This window comes from Vulpes vulpes, chromosome 1, assembly GCF_048418805.1.
Source record: "Vulpes vulpes isolate BD-2025 chromosome 1, VulVul3, whole genome shotgun sequence".
Classification (NCBI taxonomy): domain Eukaryota; kingdom Metazoa; phylum Chordata; class Mammalia; order Carnivora; family Canidae; genus Vulpes; species Vulpes vulpes.
In genome coordinates this window covers 195,892,683-195,909,829 of record NC_132780.1, presented here as the reverse complement: position 1 = coordinate 195,909,829, position 17,147 = coordinate 195,892,683, and the positions used below count along the sequence as shown (strand labels likewise).

The following is a 17,147-nucleotide window of genomic DNA, read 5'->3' as shown; positions in this document are numbered from 1 at the left end:
TATATTCATCTTGGCCAAGAGACAGAAAAGTAGAGACATGAGTCTATAAATATTTGGAACTTGTAAACACCAAGGGAAAAAAGATGTATTTTAATTTTACAGCAGGATATAGCTAAGAGTAAGAAGATGAAATATAGGATGACTCACTTTTATGAGATTACTATTCTGGTAGGCTGGAAGGACGCCAAGATATAGTTTATCCCTTTTTCAGAATTATGAGCTTCTGGGGAACAAGGATCATATCTTACTAATTTTTGTATTCATAGTGTTGGTATATTGTTTGTGTTTTAAGTTGCTTGAATTTTAGCAAAGCATCTGGCAATCGCATATTATTCTTTAGCAAAGGTAGAGAAATACTGGCTAACTGATGGTATTGTTAAGATTTATGGCTCCTTAGTTACTTGGTATTGCTACCGAATCAGTGGCATAAACTGAACTGTAAGTTAAACTATCTCTTTGTCGCTTTCATGTCTCAGTACCTAACACATGGTTAATGCTAGGTCTTTATTGAATGAAAGATCTGAGTAAATGCTCCAGGGCCCTGGCCCGCTCTGTCTTTTAAAAAATATTTGTGGGGGTCCCATCCCAAAACTCTACCTTTGGGTTTGAATGGGTAATTATTGTTCACAATAGTGGGTGAATTTGTACTCTTTTGAAGTCTATGGGCACAAATAACTATATTGTCCTCAAACATGATGAAATTTTATGAGATTCTAGTTGAGGAGGAAGTTAATTTTGGCAATCAAAAAATTGCTTCTGTCATAGACATAAAGACTTATTTTATTAGAAATTAACAGTAATAATAATACATAGTATAATGTACCGATTATCCTTTCCTTTTTACAAACATTCTTCAGTGATTTATTTCCAGAATTTGGTATACGTTCTTTACATTTCCCCTCCTGTCCTGTGCCCTTCATTCCTTCCCTACCTGCTACTGAACCACAGGTTAAATCTACTTAAATCTAGAGGATGTGTTCAATTGAGATCCGGAATTTTTCACTTTATTATTTTTTTTTTTGAAATTTTCACTTTAAATGTACCTAGAGATCCCATCTTTGTTATACAGTTTAAGTCTTATGCTTCTCACTACTGCTTTCTTATTTTTCACGCATTTATGTCAAACAAAGGCAAAAATGCAAAGGAAAATTTAAGTTTCCCACAGTTAGTAGTGCTGCTGCAATGTAATAGGTAGCTGACAAGCAGTGGAAGTATGAAATATTATAGTCCTTTAGCTAAGAGAGAGCATTTGAAGATGCTTTAGGAACATTGTCTATGAAAGACCAATATATGAAAGTCAAAGATGGTGTCTGATTCCACTCAGCTGGAGGAGAATTACTGTCCCACCTTACTCTGAACTAAAGAGAACAACACAACTGGGTTTTTTTACTAATACAGTTTAGCATTATTCTGCTGAGTCAATGGCATTTTTACAACTATATTTCAAAACACTGAAATGCTGACCTAAATAATAATTGATCCCAACAGATCAACCTGAAGAAATCAGGTTTTTTTGTTTGTTTGTTTGTTTGTTTGTTTGTTTGTAGATTTTATTTTAATTCTGTTAATCTTTGTGAAAGTTTATATAAGTGCTCAGTGGTTGGAGAATTTTCTAGAAACCTCTGTGTGTAGCACAGCTTCTCTTCATACCTTGTCTGACAAGGAGATACATCAAGTCTTTAATTTTGTCTATATTACACAGGGCCTGACAAGGTGAACGTGTTATACCACAACGAACACCGTAAAATCTATCTGGAGCCATCATGCTGACATTTTGAAGAATTTTAGTAATGTTTTAGAGGTTAGCCTTGCTTAGTTCTTATGAAATGAGAGCTTTGAGATCTTATGCTTAAAAAAAAATTATTTCTAAGATACCTAATCTTGATCCATAAGCCCCAGTTTACTCACTTGTAAAATGGGAATAATGATGGGTACTTTGTACAGTTGTTGGTCTCCCAGTCTTAGTTCCTGAGTTCCTAAGTTCTTCCTAATTTTCTTCTGTAGAAGCTTTTGTGCATTCTTTCTGGATCCCATCAGCAATCCAAAGATGCCCTTTCTTTAGTTGCCTTCTTCCCAGAATTCCTTTAGTCTGAAACTCTAGCCCCTCTGGTTTACACAGTAGAGCCCTATTAGGAACATATGAACATGCTTCTCGGTGTTTAAAAAAAAAAAGTAGACCGTGTTTCATCCTGTTTATATTTAAACTTTGGTAACATTTTTGCCAAGTCTTCATATTTAAAAATATAAATTAAAATAAGTTGCTTAAGTGAAATCAAAATTAATAATTTACTTTTCATCCTAATAATTTCATGCTAGTTGAATGACTTTTTCTTTATTATTTTTTATTTGATTTATTAAGTTAACATTCTGCTTATACAATTATGGCAGAAAGTAGTATTTATTTTAATATGACTTCATCATAATTTTTTTTTAGAATGCAGAGCTAACAATGAAAAAGGAAAATATGGCTTGGTTATTTTCTAACTTGCAATTTTAGGTAACTTTGGACAATTACAGATCTTGTCATACTGAAGCATCACCTTGGGGTTCCTGCTGGTGACCTTTAGTGCCTTACTAGTTCCTAGATCTAGGTCCTTGAGAGTCTGTGGCTCAGCAGTTCATGTCTGCAGTCTGAAGGCCGTTGATGGTCGTAATGTCACCCCTGTGCAGTGGCTCCTGTTCTGCCTGGACGTAGGCCTTGCGATGATCATGCAAGATACTATTTCTTAAGGTGCTCTGAGTACCGTGACACATACCTTAAAATGTAAGGAGGTATTATTGAGGTGTTTTCTAGATATGGGCTCTGATTTTTTTTTTTTTTTAAGAGAGAGAGTGTGCAAGTGGGAGGCAGAGGGGCAGAGGTGGAGAGAGAGAGAGAGAATCTTAAGCAAGTTCCATGTTTAGTACAGAGCTGGACTTAGGGCTCGATCTCACAACCCTGAGATCATGACCCGAGCTGAAATCAAGAGTCAAACGCTTAACCCACTGAACCGAACCACCCAGGTGCCCTGGGATGTTATTTTTATTTTTTATTTTTGGCATGACAGGTTTTCCATCATCCATACCCATAAGCCCATCCTAGGAGCTTTCTGCAGAGTCCTACACATCTGTCGATTTTAGTCGGAGTATAAAGCTGCACCATCTGTTCCACAGACAGGTGATACACACTAAGAACCACACTTCTGAGAGGGCCAACTTTAAAATGTATGAGACCTCTTAAGGTTCAGCTCAGGGACAAGGCTCTTTGGATGGTCCCTGACTTTAGCATAAAGTTTTAGTAGCCACAGTGACAGGAATGGCCTGAACTGCTTAAGAATCAAGGGCCACAGATGGGAGCCCCAGCACTTTGAGGCCTGTGTTTAAAACTGAAGAATCATTTCTGGCATACTATTTTATTAGTCTTATTGAGGGGCACCTGGACGGCTCAGTGGTTGAGTGTCTGCCTTTGGCTCGGGTCATGATCCTGGGGTCCTGGGATCGAGTCCCACATCAGGCTCCCCACAGAGAGCCTGCTTCTCTCTCTGCCTGTGTCTCTGCCCCTCTCTGTGTGTCTATCATGAATAAATAAAATCTTTACAAATAAATAAATTAGTATTATTGAAGTAGAGTTTACATACAATAAGATGTATCCATTTTAGTTACATATTGATGAGTTTGGACAAATGTTATATACCAGGGTAGTCTCTGCCACAAGCATCCTAGGTGACTAGCACTGTAGGGTGATCCCTTGTTGAGCATGGTGGTGTTTTCATCAAGAGGGGATCTTACATGCATGTACTGATTATTTTATTTCATTGAGAGATTGCATATGATGATAATTTTGGGTGATTGTATTCCCAACTAAGCACTCATCTGAGTAGAAGCTTTCTAGAGGTGAGGGCCATAAATCAATTAAGCATTGTGTATTTTTCCACGTTTGCTTTTGTTCTCATAACCCTGGCCTGTGGCCTGAGAGACATGAGTTCTAATCCTGGGCCTGCCACTGTCTGGGGAACAGTGAACTTAGGAGTAAGGTTGTAGGTCTGTCACCTTTGTGTCTTCAGAGTCAAAAGAGAGGGCTCAGTTTCATAATTTCTACCTCTGACATTCTTTTTCCCCCACCCCTCCCAAACCAAAGTTCTCCCATATTTATTGCTGAACCAACCTACTGGTGCAGAAGCATAGTTAACAGAGGATGATCACCCCCCCCCCCCCCCCCCCCAAGAAACAGGTCTATTGTTCAGGTAGGCGTGATGTTTACAGAGTGATAGGATATGAGCACGTGACCTTCATGCAGCACAAATACATGTGCCATCTCATGTGCAATCCCTTACAGACCCTGCTTGGCTCCTCTCTCATGTCTCTTCTTGGAGTTGCACCTGATTTATTGCCAGTCTTCATCCGAATGCACCAGGGAATGGGACAATTCTGCTTGTGCTTCTCCACGGGAAATCCCTTGATCCCAAAAGCCTTGTGAGAAGACATGACCGAGAGCAGTCAACAGTACATACCACCATGGCAGAGAAAAGGAGAGAGGCACTCTACCTCTGGCATTCTTAATTTCTCAGGATGATAAGACTGAATTATTTGATTTGAATATGAATGTCCCAAATAGAAATAGAAAACTGCTTTCTACCAGCATTGCTACTCTGAGGACAGATTGTACTCGTTAATGAGTAAGATAGAATCTGAATGTCTTGTAGCATTAGTCCTGGCATTGCCATCAGTGTGGGATTTATCTTGATTATACTCTTAGCGACCTTGCAGTTGAGTTAGGTAAATAGCCTTCTAGATACCTGTGTTTGTCTTGCATTAAGCTTTTTTTTCTTTTTTTTAATAATGGTTGCTTTTTATTGGCTCTTATTAGAGAAAAGAAAACCTTATCTCTGCTGTCCAGGCCTGTAACCACTCCTAAAAGACAAAAACAAAGAAATGTATTGTTAACTGTTGTGCAGTGCTGGGTTGGCAGGCATTGTTTACTCCTGAACACCAAAGCTTGATTAACATAGGTTATTCAGATTAACCTATTACAGATACCTCTAGACCATTTTAAGGTAAGATGAAATGAATCACAACATTTAATATTGTAGACTGCTCCTGAGTTACAGATAGCCTGCATCTAGCTGTAGATAAATAATTTTGAACTAAGGAGGCATTTTTGCTTAGAAACAGCACTTTAAACAGTGGTTAGGTTCTCTGAATACAAAGGCCTATTTTACCCACAATCCAGCTAAGGGTGACACTTACAGAACTATGGAACCTAATTGTCACTTTAACTGGATTATTCATTTATAACTGGATTTCTGTGGAGGAAGTGCCTGTTCACAAACTCAGAATATTTGCTTCACAAACATATTTTGACCTCCTAATATGTACCAGGCGCTATGCTAGGGACCGGGACCACAAAGATACATAAAATATAATCCCTCCCCTCAATGAATGGATGATGGGGAAGCTACACAAACGGATCATCATAATATAACAAGGTTTTAAAAACACATGATGAGGTATAATCAGGGATCAGCCATGCATAAGGTACTGAGCACAGGAGGACACCTGAGCGGTTGGGATGGGGGCTCTCTAAACCTAAAGGAGGAGTAGGAATTTATAAAATGAAAGGGGGAGGAGGTGAGGGCCGCATCCGAGGCAGAGGAGACAGCATGATTAAGGGCGAGGAGTGAGAAACTGCAAGCCTGTTGGTTATCACTGGAGCCAAGCCAGAAATAATGAGAGAAGTAGAAAAGTAGGGACCGGATGTGGTGATTCTTCACTCTCTTGTGTAGAAGCGTGGAATTTTCCTGTGGCCAACTGCAGCTGAGCTGGTCAGGTTTTTGCTTAAGAGAGACCACTCAGACTGAGATATTGTTTTGAGGGCACTGGGAGAGCAGCTTCATCGGGCTGTTGTAATCAGTTGGTTGAGAATTGATGAAGGCCTGGCAGAGGTAATCAAGATGGACAGGAAGGGAAACAGTAGCTAAATATTTAGGAAGTACGCTAATCAGATCTGAGGATTAGATTTGAGGGATAAAGGACAGGGTGTTCGGGCCTCTGCTTTTGTTGATTGGCTGAAAAGGGAATACCAGAAAAAGAGGCAGTAAAAATTCAGTTTGAACAAGTTGAGATGATTGTGGAGACAACCAGCGGACCATTGACGTAACTCTAAGCTATCCAGAAGGTTAGAGACCTGTGGTTATAGATTTGAGCGTCATTAGCATATGGGTGGTTGCTGAAACTCTAGAATAAACTAAAATCAGGATTCTTAAAAATTGTTTTTAAAAAACCTCTAAAGGTCTTCCCCACAGCCTGAAAGTAGAGTGTTCCCATGAAATCTTTTGTAGGCTGAAATGGAGTAAAGTGAAGAAATGGTAACCATTAATTTATATGGAAAAGTTTTTGAGCTTTCCCAGACCCCAAAAATAACCTCTCTCAGGCTTTTCTGATGGTGTACAATACATCTTGCTAACAGATGCACAAAATAAATCCAGAGAAAGCCCGGATGCTCATAGTTGAAAGCTATGGCAGGTTGATGCTGAGTGTGGTCCCGGGGAGGGAGCTTGGCGAGGCCACTCTCGCTGCCCAGGATGCGCTGCCTCCATAACCACTGCTGCAAAACAAATGCTGAACCCGATTTTCACCTTTCACCCTTTATTCTATGAAAGCGAAAATCCTCTTCTTATTTTATTCATTTGGAAAAAGTAGGTATTAATGCAGGTCTTTTGTAAACGTAGAGTGTGATGGAACATTTGGAAAGCAGGGGATAACCGTATTCAGAAGTGAGTTTGGCATATTTTGGGGTAAGTGCTGACTCTAGTTTCTTGCAACTTTGAAAATTTTTTGTTTGTATTTTTTCTTAAAGATTTTATTTTAAGTGACCGCACAACCCCACAATCAAGAGTCACATGCGCTACCAACTGGGCCAGCCAGACACCCTGCAACTTCTTTTAAAATTGAAAACTGGGTGCCTGGGTGGCTCAGGGTCCTGGGATCAGTCCCGCATCAGGCTCCCTGCTCAGCGGGGAGTCTGCTTCTCCCTCTTCCTCTGCCTGCTGCTCCGCCTACCTCTTTTCTCTGTCAAATAAAATCTTTAAAAATAAAATTAAAATAAAATTGAAAACTTGCCTACCAAAGAACTCTAAGTACCAGCCATTGACAATTTCTATTCATTCATCCAGTAAATATTTATTAAATACTATGTCCCCGGATTTCAGCAGATACAAAAAGTGGTAACAGAAGTATCTTCCTTGCCCTTTGGGAGGTTCCAGTCACAATGACAGATTTTGTATATTTTTAAATCCTCTATTATCAATGAGGCTATTTTAAGGGATAAACAGTTATGAGAAACTGATGCTCTTAGCAAATGACTGTTGTGTTTGCTAAGGAAAAAAAACGCACACATATCTCACTCTGAGTGCTTTGCCCAATTTGTCACAACACAGAATCCTTTTTGTTCCAGGTGAACAATAGAGAACAGTATAAAAAGGAACATGAACTGAGGGTTTTCTCCTGGGAATGTACTTCTGTATCAAATGTGAGGAGAGTTGTGCCACTACTGTGTTTAAATAAAAGAATCGTTGTAGCCATCAATATTAGGCCAGCACTATTCATTGTTCAGAAACTAGTCTGATTGATATTCTTATTGGTTTTATCCCGATTACTCAGGATTAGAGACAATTTTGTTTGTCTTTTTCCTGTCTTCTTTATTGGTGCTGCTAAGAGTCATCTTGTGGCTTCATACTTTTGTTCCAAATGTCCTGGGGTGGGGAGTGCAAAGGAAATGTAGTAGGATAATTGTGTATCTTTAGGCTGTTCTTTTATGAGGTGCCAATTAACTAAAACAAATTTAACCCTGTGGAAAAAAATGGATTCCGCAGAAGGAAAAAGCAAATCTGAAGTACATGTAAAGCATCGTGAATGTCAAGAATTACTTAAATTCTGCTAAAATGCAGATATTTCAAGAATAGTCCCTAAGTAATCATATTGCTTATCACATGATTTCCCTGACTTTTGCCTTTAAAATATAATTTAACCAAAATGAACCCTGCAGCCTTGATTTGTCTATCCGATTTTATTGCTGATAACTTAAATGCGAGGCATCCAACTCCTGCCATTTCTGCTGTTTCTATGGTAACGAAAGTGTGCAAACCCAGCAGTATCACTTTCTTTCACAGCTGGCATTTTGTGTTCCCAGTAAGAGGAGTTTTAGTAAAGCATAGTCTGTGTTAATTGGGATGTAAGTAGGTCAGAACAATTTTGGTATCCTTTCTTCCTTCTTTCAGGTATGTGTGGGTGTGCGTGCGTGCACATGAGCTGCAGTTGCCTTATTTTTTTTTTTTTAAAGCATGTACTTTCACTTAAATAAGTCCCTACCAAAGTCTTTTGAAAATTAAGCATAATATCTGTAAATATGACTCGGTTTGGAACCTTGAGGATCAGGTGCAGTTCTGAGTCTTGCCCCAGACCTGTAGGCCCTTGAGTGTTTCCGTTAAGAAAAAGGAAATGATTGATATGAGAATGCTTTGAAAGGGTAAACGCATCGTAATGGTGGTTATAGCATTTATTTTGTTGTTATAATTGTTATTTTGAAATACCAACTATCTTGTGACCTTAACATTCATTTACTTGGCCTGGGTAGTAGGCGGGAACATGTAACCCCAGTTAAGGGGTGCATGTTTAAAAATGACTTCCCATGCAATTCTAGATCTTAACTTGACTATAGGAGCCCTTCTGTGGATACTGCCCAAGCTCTGGGTTCCTTTCTTAGGTTGTACAAAGGAGCTTATAGCCCCTGCTCCCCTAAATTGCCCTCATTGCCTCTGCCATCAACTCAGGCTCTACAGGGGGACCCCACACCTAGAGCTTCCATAGGCTTCAGGTATCTTATATAAAGTGTTTTTTTTTTTTTTTTTTTTTAAGATTTTGTTTGTTCATGAGACACACAGAGAGAAAGAGGCAGAGACACAGGCAGAGGGAGAAGCAGGCTCCCTGTAAGGAGCCCAATGCAGGACTCCATCAAGCCCTGAGCCGAAGGCAGACGCTCAACCACTGAGCCACCCAGGTGTCCCTATAAAAGGTATTCTTTACAAACTTCAGTACCAGGGGCTCCAGGGTGGCTCAGGGCATGATCCCAGGGTCCTGGAATTGAGCCTGCTTCTCAGGCTTCTCCCTCTCCTCCCTGGTTCATGCTCTTTGTTGCTATCTCTGTCTCTCTCAAATAAATAAATAAACTCTTTAAAAAAAACCCAAAAAACCCAAAAACTTCAGTACAGCTAGACTCTTCTCTCTCTCTGTAATCTTACTCCATTGTGGTACTCATATTGTGTGTCTACATAGCATGACTGCAGGAACTTGTGAGAGTTAGCTCACAGTGATCTAAGACCAGCTTCCGGCTTTTCTCCCATTCAAATGCTCATAATCTATTTTCATTTCTTATGGGAAGCGACTTTGCTCCCCTATCCCATACGTTGTATTTTTATCTTACAGGTTTATTTTGAAAGGATTTAAGATCAAAATTTAGGAATTACAAGTAATGTAGCAAAGGGTATGTAAGATGCTTTATTTGATAATTTGATAATTTTATAGAATTCTAATTCTGCCTTTACCTTCTTTCGACTTATTTGGGTCTCATTTACTGTGTCTGGCTTCTTCTGTAAATGGACAGAAGTCGCCTCTTCCTATCTTTTCATTCTATTGCACCTAAATACCACCTCTTCCTCTTTAAGTTCCCTTAGCTTCTAGAACCCTGTGCTGTTTTCTTAACTTGGTTGCTCCTTCACAGGTTTTCTCGTTGGCTCTTTTTTCTCTAACCATCCTTTATTCCTCTCAGCATTATTTATTTTTTATTTTAAAAAATACAATTTCTCTGATGAGAAATAATACCCCAAAATACAAAACCAAACATTAGAGAAATATATGATTTTGTGAGAAAATGATAGTCTCTCCAATATCCTGCCATCAGAGATTTGGCAAAATGCCAAAATCCATATTGTATGACCTATAAAAATTATGGTAAGATTGATAATATATAATAAAATGATGCTAATTCTAGTCATGTAAGGACTGGTCTTTCCAAGTTCCTGCATCATTCTGTATGATTGACATCTCCCCCCCCCCCGCCCCCCCCCACGCCGCCAGCATCTGCACCTTACCTCTCTACTGCTCCCCTGGTGCTAATTCTCCTCCTGTTACATTGATTCCAGCCACATTGACCTCTTGCTCTTTCTCCGGTTAGCTAGCCTGCTAGCTCACCAGGGGTTCTCCTCACTGCTCTACATCATGGCCGTGTCCTTCTGCAAATCTTGTAGGAGCCCTCATCTACTCTCAGAGCACAGGCCAGGAATTCACCAATTTTGGCTCTCAAATGACTTGTGCCAAAAGCAGAACCATCAGGAACAGCAGGCAAGCCCTCTGTTGGGTTTCCTTCTCTTTGGAATCATCAGTGCCTTATTCTGTGCTTCCCAATGCCCACCGGTCTCCCTAGCAAGTCTCTAGTTCAGCAGGCAAGCTCGGCTCAAGCCTTTCAAGTTCCCCTTCCCTTTACCTAGACTTTTCTTTCTTTAGATTCCAGTGGCTGATTACTTTTCTTTCTTTCTTTCTTTTTCTTTCTTTCTTTCTTTCTTTCTTTCTTTCTTTCTTTCTTTCTTTCTTTCCTTCCTTCCTTCCTTCCTTCCTTCCTTCCTTCCTTTCTTTTCTTTCTTTCTTTCTTTCTTTCTTTTCTTTTCTTTTCTTTCTTTCTTCCTCCCTCCCTCCCTCCTTCCCTCCCTCCCTCCCTCCCTCCCTCCCTCCCTTCCTTCCTTCCTTCCTTCCTTCCTTCCTTCCTTCCTTTTTTTCTTTTTTTTTTTTTTTTAAGATTTTACTTACTCATGAGAGACGCAGAGAAAATGAGAGGCAGAGATAACAGGCAGAGGGAGAAGCAGGCCCCATGCAGGGAGCCCGACATGGGACTCCATCCCAGGACTCCAGAATTATACCCTGGGCTGAAGGCAGGCGCCAAATCGCTGAGCCACCCAGGGATCCCAAAAGTCTTTTTTTTTTTTTTTTTAAAGATTTTATTTATTCATTCATGAAAGACACACACATGGGGGGGGGGCGGGGGCGGGAAGAAGCAGGCCCCATGCAAGGAGCCCAAAGTGGGACTTGATCCCAGGTCTCCAGGATCACACCCTGGGTTGAAGGCCGCGCTAAACCGCTAATTACTCTATTTCTTCAGATCTTCTCCCAAAAGTTACCTTCTCCAGGAGCCATTCTCTGAGCAATTTAAAAATAGTGTGTATTATTGTTGAAAGCAACACTCTCCCAGCAGTGCATATCCCCATTCCTTGCTTTATTTTTTTTGTCTTTATTGTCTTCATATATGACATATACAAAAGAGTATTTGAACATTATGTACCTTACAAAGCATAACAGTTAAGAGCCTGTCACTTACCTCAGTAACGAACACTATCAATAGCTTTCTTCTATATACGTTCCCCCCCTTCCCATCCTATCCTCTTGCCTCCTCAAGAAGTAACAAATATCCTAAATTTTGAATCCATTATTCACTCCTTTTAAAAAACAGGTTATCACATTTGTATGTGTGCCTAACTGTATATTCTTTAGATTTGCTTGGTTTTAAGGTTTATGAAAATGGCATTCTACTGTATATAGTTTTCTTTTTCTTTTTTTTTTATTTTAAGATTTTTTTAAAATTTTATTTTAAATTTTTATTTATTTATGATAGTCACACACACAGAGAGAGAGAGAGAGAGAGAGGCAGAGACACAGGCAGAGGGAGAAGCAGGCTCCATGCACCGGGAGCCTGACGTGGGATTCGATCCCGGGTCTCCAGGATCGCGCCCTGGGCCAAAGGCAGGCGCCAAACCTCTGCACCACCCAGGGATCCCTGTATATAGTTTTCTAAACTTGCTTTTCTTACTCAACATAATGCTTCTAAGATTTGAACTTTTTTTTACCTTTATTAAGTAACCTCAGAATTTTCACTGCTGTTTTAAAATTCATTGTATGATTCTACCACGATTAATTTCTCCATTTTTCTATTAGCTGGAAATTTGGGTTGTGTCCAGATTTTTTTTGTATTACAACCTGTATTGCTATGAACATTCTGTGTGTCTAAAAATGGAATTACTGGGTTGAAGGGTATGCAATTGTTCAGGTTTGCAGGATGGTGCCAAATTGTTTTCCAAAGAAGCTGTACCAAGTTACTCTCTTACCAACAATGTATTGGAGTTCCCCTTGACCCACTTCCTACTCAGCAGTTCTTAATTTTTAATCAATATCCTAGGGGTAAAGTGGTATCTCATTGTGATATTAATTGCATTTCTCTCATTATTGATGAGGTTTAGCATCTTCATAGTGGTTAAATGTTTCTTCTTTTGTTAAATGCCTGTTCGGACATTTTGCCCATTTTTCTGTTAAGTTGTTTTTATATTGATTTGTGGGAGTTCTTTATTCTGGATACAAAATCTTTGTTACTTATATGTATTGGGAATACTTCTGCCAGTTTGTGCTTTGTCTTTTTATTTTCTTCATTTTTGATGATTGAAAGTTATTTTAATAGCCAGATTTATCAGCCTTTGATGATTATCTTTTGTATCTTAAGAAATTCTTTCCTACCTAAAGTCAAAAAGATATTCTCTATGTTTCCCCCAACACGATAATTTAAAAGTTTTGCTTTTCATGTTTAAATCCTTAATCTTGGTTCGATCTCGGGTTTCCGCACCAAAAACAAAAACAAAAACAAAAACAAAAACAAAACAAAAACAAAACAAAAATAAATCCTTAATCTGCCTGAGATTTTTGTGTGTATGGTATGAGGCAAGCATTGATTTTATTTATTTTTTTCCCATTTGACTCACCTGTTGTGCCAACACCATATAATGAATGGTTCCTCTTTTTTCCACTGATCTGAAGTTCTTCTCCCAGTGTCATGGTTCCATCTGGGCTCTGTATTCTATCCCATTGATCTGTTTGTCTCTCTGTGTACCAGTATCAAACTGTCTTCATTATAATATGGCTTTAAAATAAATCTTGATGTCCTATTTTGAGCCAGATTCTTCTCATCATCCCCTATCCCTTGCTCTTCATGAGTATCTTGGCCATCCTTAGGTCTTTGCTCTTCTTTTTTTTATTTTTTTATTTTTTTATTATTTATTTATGATAGTCATACAGAGAGAGAGAGAGAGAGAGAGAGGCAGAGACAAGGCAGAGACATAGGTAGAGGGAGAAGCAGGCTCCATGCACCAGGAGCCTGACGTGGGATTCGATCCCGGGTCTCCAGGATCACACCCTGGGCCAAAGGCAGGCGCTAAACCACTGCGCCACCCAGGGATCCCTCTTTGCTCTTCCACATACATTTTATTTTATTTTATTTTATTTTATTTTATTTTATTTTATTTTATTTTATTTTATTTTATTTTATTTTATTTTATTTTATTTTATTTTATTTTATTTTATTTTATTTTATTTTATTTTATTTTATTTTATTTTATTTTATTTTATTTTATTTTATTTTATTTTATTTTATTTTATTTATTTTATTTATTTTATTTTATTTTATTTATTTTATTTTATTTTATTTTATTTTATTTATTTTATTTTATTTTATTTATTTTATTTTATTTTATTTTATTTTATTTTTTATTTTATTTTATTTTATTTTATTTTATTTTATTATTTTATTTTATTTTATTTATTTTATTTTTTTATTTTATTTATTTTATTATTTTATTTTATTTTATTTATTTTATTTTATTATTTTACTTTACTTTACTTTATTTTATTTTATTTCATTTCATTTCATTTCATTTCATTTATTTTCTACATACATTTTAAAACCAGCTATTCAAGTTATACACGCATGAAACTTTGATGGAATTTTTATTGAAATTGCATTGAATTTACAGATAAGTATGGGGAGAATTGATGTCTTTATAGAGTCTTCTTACCTGTAAACATGGCCTCTTAATTTAGAACTTATTAATGTCATTTAAGATCGAGTTTCAAGATTTTCTGTATAAAAATCTTGTATATCCTTTACTATATTTATTCTTAGGTACCTTATAGTGTTTTTTTATTGCTATAGAAATTCTGCCTTTGAAAATTTTATTTCCTCCTTTTTTTTTTTTGCTGATAATATAGAAATGCAGTTGACTTTTTCATATTGTTCAGTCAGGCAAATATCCTACTAAACTCTCTTACTATTAATAATTTATTTCTAAATACTTAGAGTTTTTATGTAAATAATTATGTCATTGGCAAATAACAATAATTTTGTTTCTGCCTTTCCAATCCATATCCCTGTAATTATTGTTTTATAGCACTAGACTTACAGTGCAATGTTGATTTTAGAAGCTGTAATGATAGGTATCCCTGCATTAGTCCTGATTTTAGAGGGAATGCTTCCAATGTTACTTCTCAGTTTTTTATACATACCCATTATCAGGTTAGGGAGGGACTTTTCTAGTCCAACTTGCTGAGAGGTTTTATCATGAATGGATCTTAAATTTTTATCAACTGCTTTTTCAGCCTCTATCAAGATAATTATATCATTTTTCTTCTTTAATATATAAATATGGTGATGGATATATATAGGGTTTCTCATGTTAAGCCATCCTGGGATTCCTGTTAATGGTCTTTGACTTAATAATGCTTTGTTTAATATTTTTGTATGTAGGGCAGCCCGGGTGGCTCAGCGGTTTAGCGCCACCTTCAGCCCAGGGCCTGATCCTGGAAACCTGGGATCCAGTCCCACGTCGGGCTTGCTGTATGGAGCCTGCTTCTCCCTCTGCCCGTGTCTCTGCCTCTCTCGCTCTCTCTGTATCTCTCATGAATAAATAAATAAAATCTTTAAAAAATATAGTTTTGTATGTATGCTCATAAGTATTTGTATCTATATTCATGAGGTTGGCCTGAAATTTTTCTTTCTCATGCTTTGAGTTTGCTACCAAAATTATACTGGCCTTCTAGAATGTATTGGGAACATTCCTCTTTTTCTGTTCTCTGCAAATGCTTGAATAAGATTGAACAAGCTGTTCACTGAAAATTTGGAGAACTTGCTACTGTGATCATTTGGGGTTTAGTGTTTTCTTGGTACAAGATTTTTAACTATAATTTCAATTTATTTAGCACTTATTGGTTTCTTAAGTTTTTCTAATTCATTTTGAGTCAATTAGTAGGTTACATTTTCCCAATTTTGTCTATTTTCTAGACATTCTAAAATTAGTTGATACGGAGTTCTTGTAGGGGTCTTTTATCTTTCTAACCTCCATTGGACCTGTATTTATGGTCATTCTTGTAATTTGCCATGTTTACTTGGTTATTTTCCATGTTTATTTTCTCTTATATTAGCTGTCCCAGAGGCTTCATAAACACTATCTCATTCCTAGATTTCTGCCCTTATCCTTAACTTTTTTACTTCTACTTTCTTTTGGATTATTTTGGTACCTTTCATAACCTGCCTGATATTCTAAAAAGCAGTTTGCCTGTCTTCCCCTACTAGATTTTAAAGCTCTTAGAAGTCAGTGCTTCATATCTTATTATTTTTTCTTTCCAGAAAGTCTACAGCACGATATTTTATCTATAATAGATCTTTGGTAAATTGTTGTCAAACTTGAATCTTGACGGCTTGGGTTTTGTCTACTGCTGTTTTCTCTTTCCACTGTGATAAACTAATTTTGTCTCATGTCTTCTTCAGTCATTTTACTCCAGGGACGGTAACTTTCAAATCAAATCTTCCTATTTCCCCTCCCTTGGCTAGTGTAACTTGGGCATCTCACACTGTTCCCCCTCCCTAGCCAGTACCTCTCATAACTTTTCCATAATAAAGGCACCATCATTCTTCCAGGTGCAGAAACTCAAAATCTTGCTGAAATTTTGATCACTCTTTGTCTGACTTCAACTAGTCAGAAAGTCCTGTTAATTTTTACTTTACAGTGTTACTCAGCTCCATACCTACCTCTCTGTTTCAGCCGAGAAGACCTTGGACAAAGCCTAGTCCTGATACTTCCCCCTCTCCTATCATCTCATGGCCTGTCATATAAAGGTCACATTACTTCACCTGGCATTTTTTTTTTTTTAAGATTTTATTTATTTATTCATGATAGTCACACAGAGAGAGAGAGAGAGAGAGAGGCAGAGACAGGCAGAGGGAGAAGCAGGCTCCATGCACCGGGAGCCCGATGTGGGATTTGATCCCGGGTCTCCAGGATCGCGCCCTGGGCCAAAGGCAGGCGCCAAACCGCTGCGCCACCCAGGGATCCCCTTCACCTGGCATTTAAGACTATCCAGAGTCTAGGTTCATTTTACTGCCCCCAACAGGGGTCTTCTGTTTTCTGACCAGAGTTCTGTCCAGGTTACTGTCTCCTAAGCCTCTCTTTCGTAGCCTTTTTCACCTCCTGTGGTTCTCTTTCTCTTGCCTTTCTGCTCTGCCATGCTGGTTCCTATTCATTCTTCAAGACCTGGATAAGGGACACCACCCTTGCGCTCACCTCCAAGGAGTATTTCCTTCAACAATGGAAACTCTAGTTAATCACTTCCTCCTTTGAACTGCTTTGTTTTTTAAGTGCTGTTGTTTTCATTGAAACTTTAAAAAGAGCCAGCAAATTGGAAGGGATCTAAAAGTAATCTGGTTTAACCTCTTAACTCAAGACCTCACTCCTCTCCATAACTCATACATAGCATTAGCTTCTAATATGATTCAAAGCTCCTGTTTTTTTCTTTCTACTTTATGTAACAAGCATCTGGAGGTTAGGAATTTGGTTCATCATGCGCTTGTATTTCCTCTTAATCGTTAATGTTTTTTGTCCCGGGAAGACACTAAAAATATATTCATTGATTGAATAAATGAATCATACATTTTCTCCATAAATAGTTCACAGAGGAGACTGACTTGCCCAAAAGCCTGTTCTACTGCTCCTCTGTTTCCAAATATCTACAAGTGAGGATGACTTACAAAACAGTGGATACATTTGCAACCTGTTTTTTCTTTATATAGCTCTATATTAGCCTTGGTTTGTACTTTCCTATGTCTTGAAATCATATTTGGAATTTCTCACTTTTGCATGAAAACGCATATGTGTTTTAATAATAGAGTCTGTTGTATGTTGATTGTATTTCCTATAGTAGTTTAGAAATATTTAGCAAGGAGTATTCCATTTGACTCATGTAAATGAATA

The 17,147-nt window shown here is 37.8% G+C and overlaps 1 protein-coding gene across 2 annotated transcripts in view; it reads left to right on the top strand.

Annotated features, from left to right (window-relative positions):
• CDK19 (cyclin dependent kinase 19) overlaps positions 1–17,147 on the top strand; it is a 163,077-nt gene that overhangs the window by 119,986 nt on the left and 25,944 nt on the right. The gene's annotated exons all lie outside the window — the stretch shown is intronic.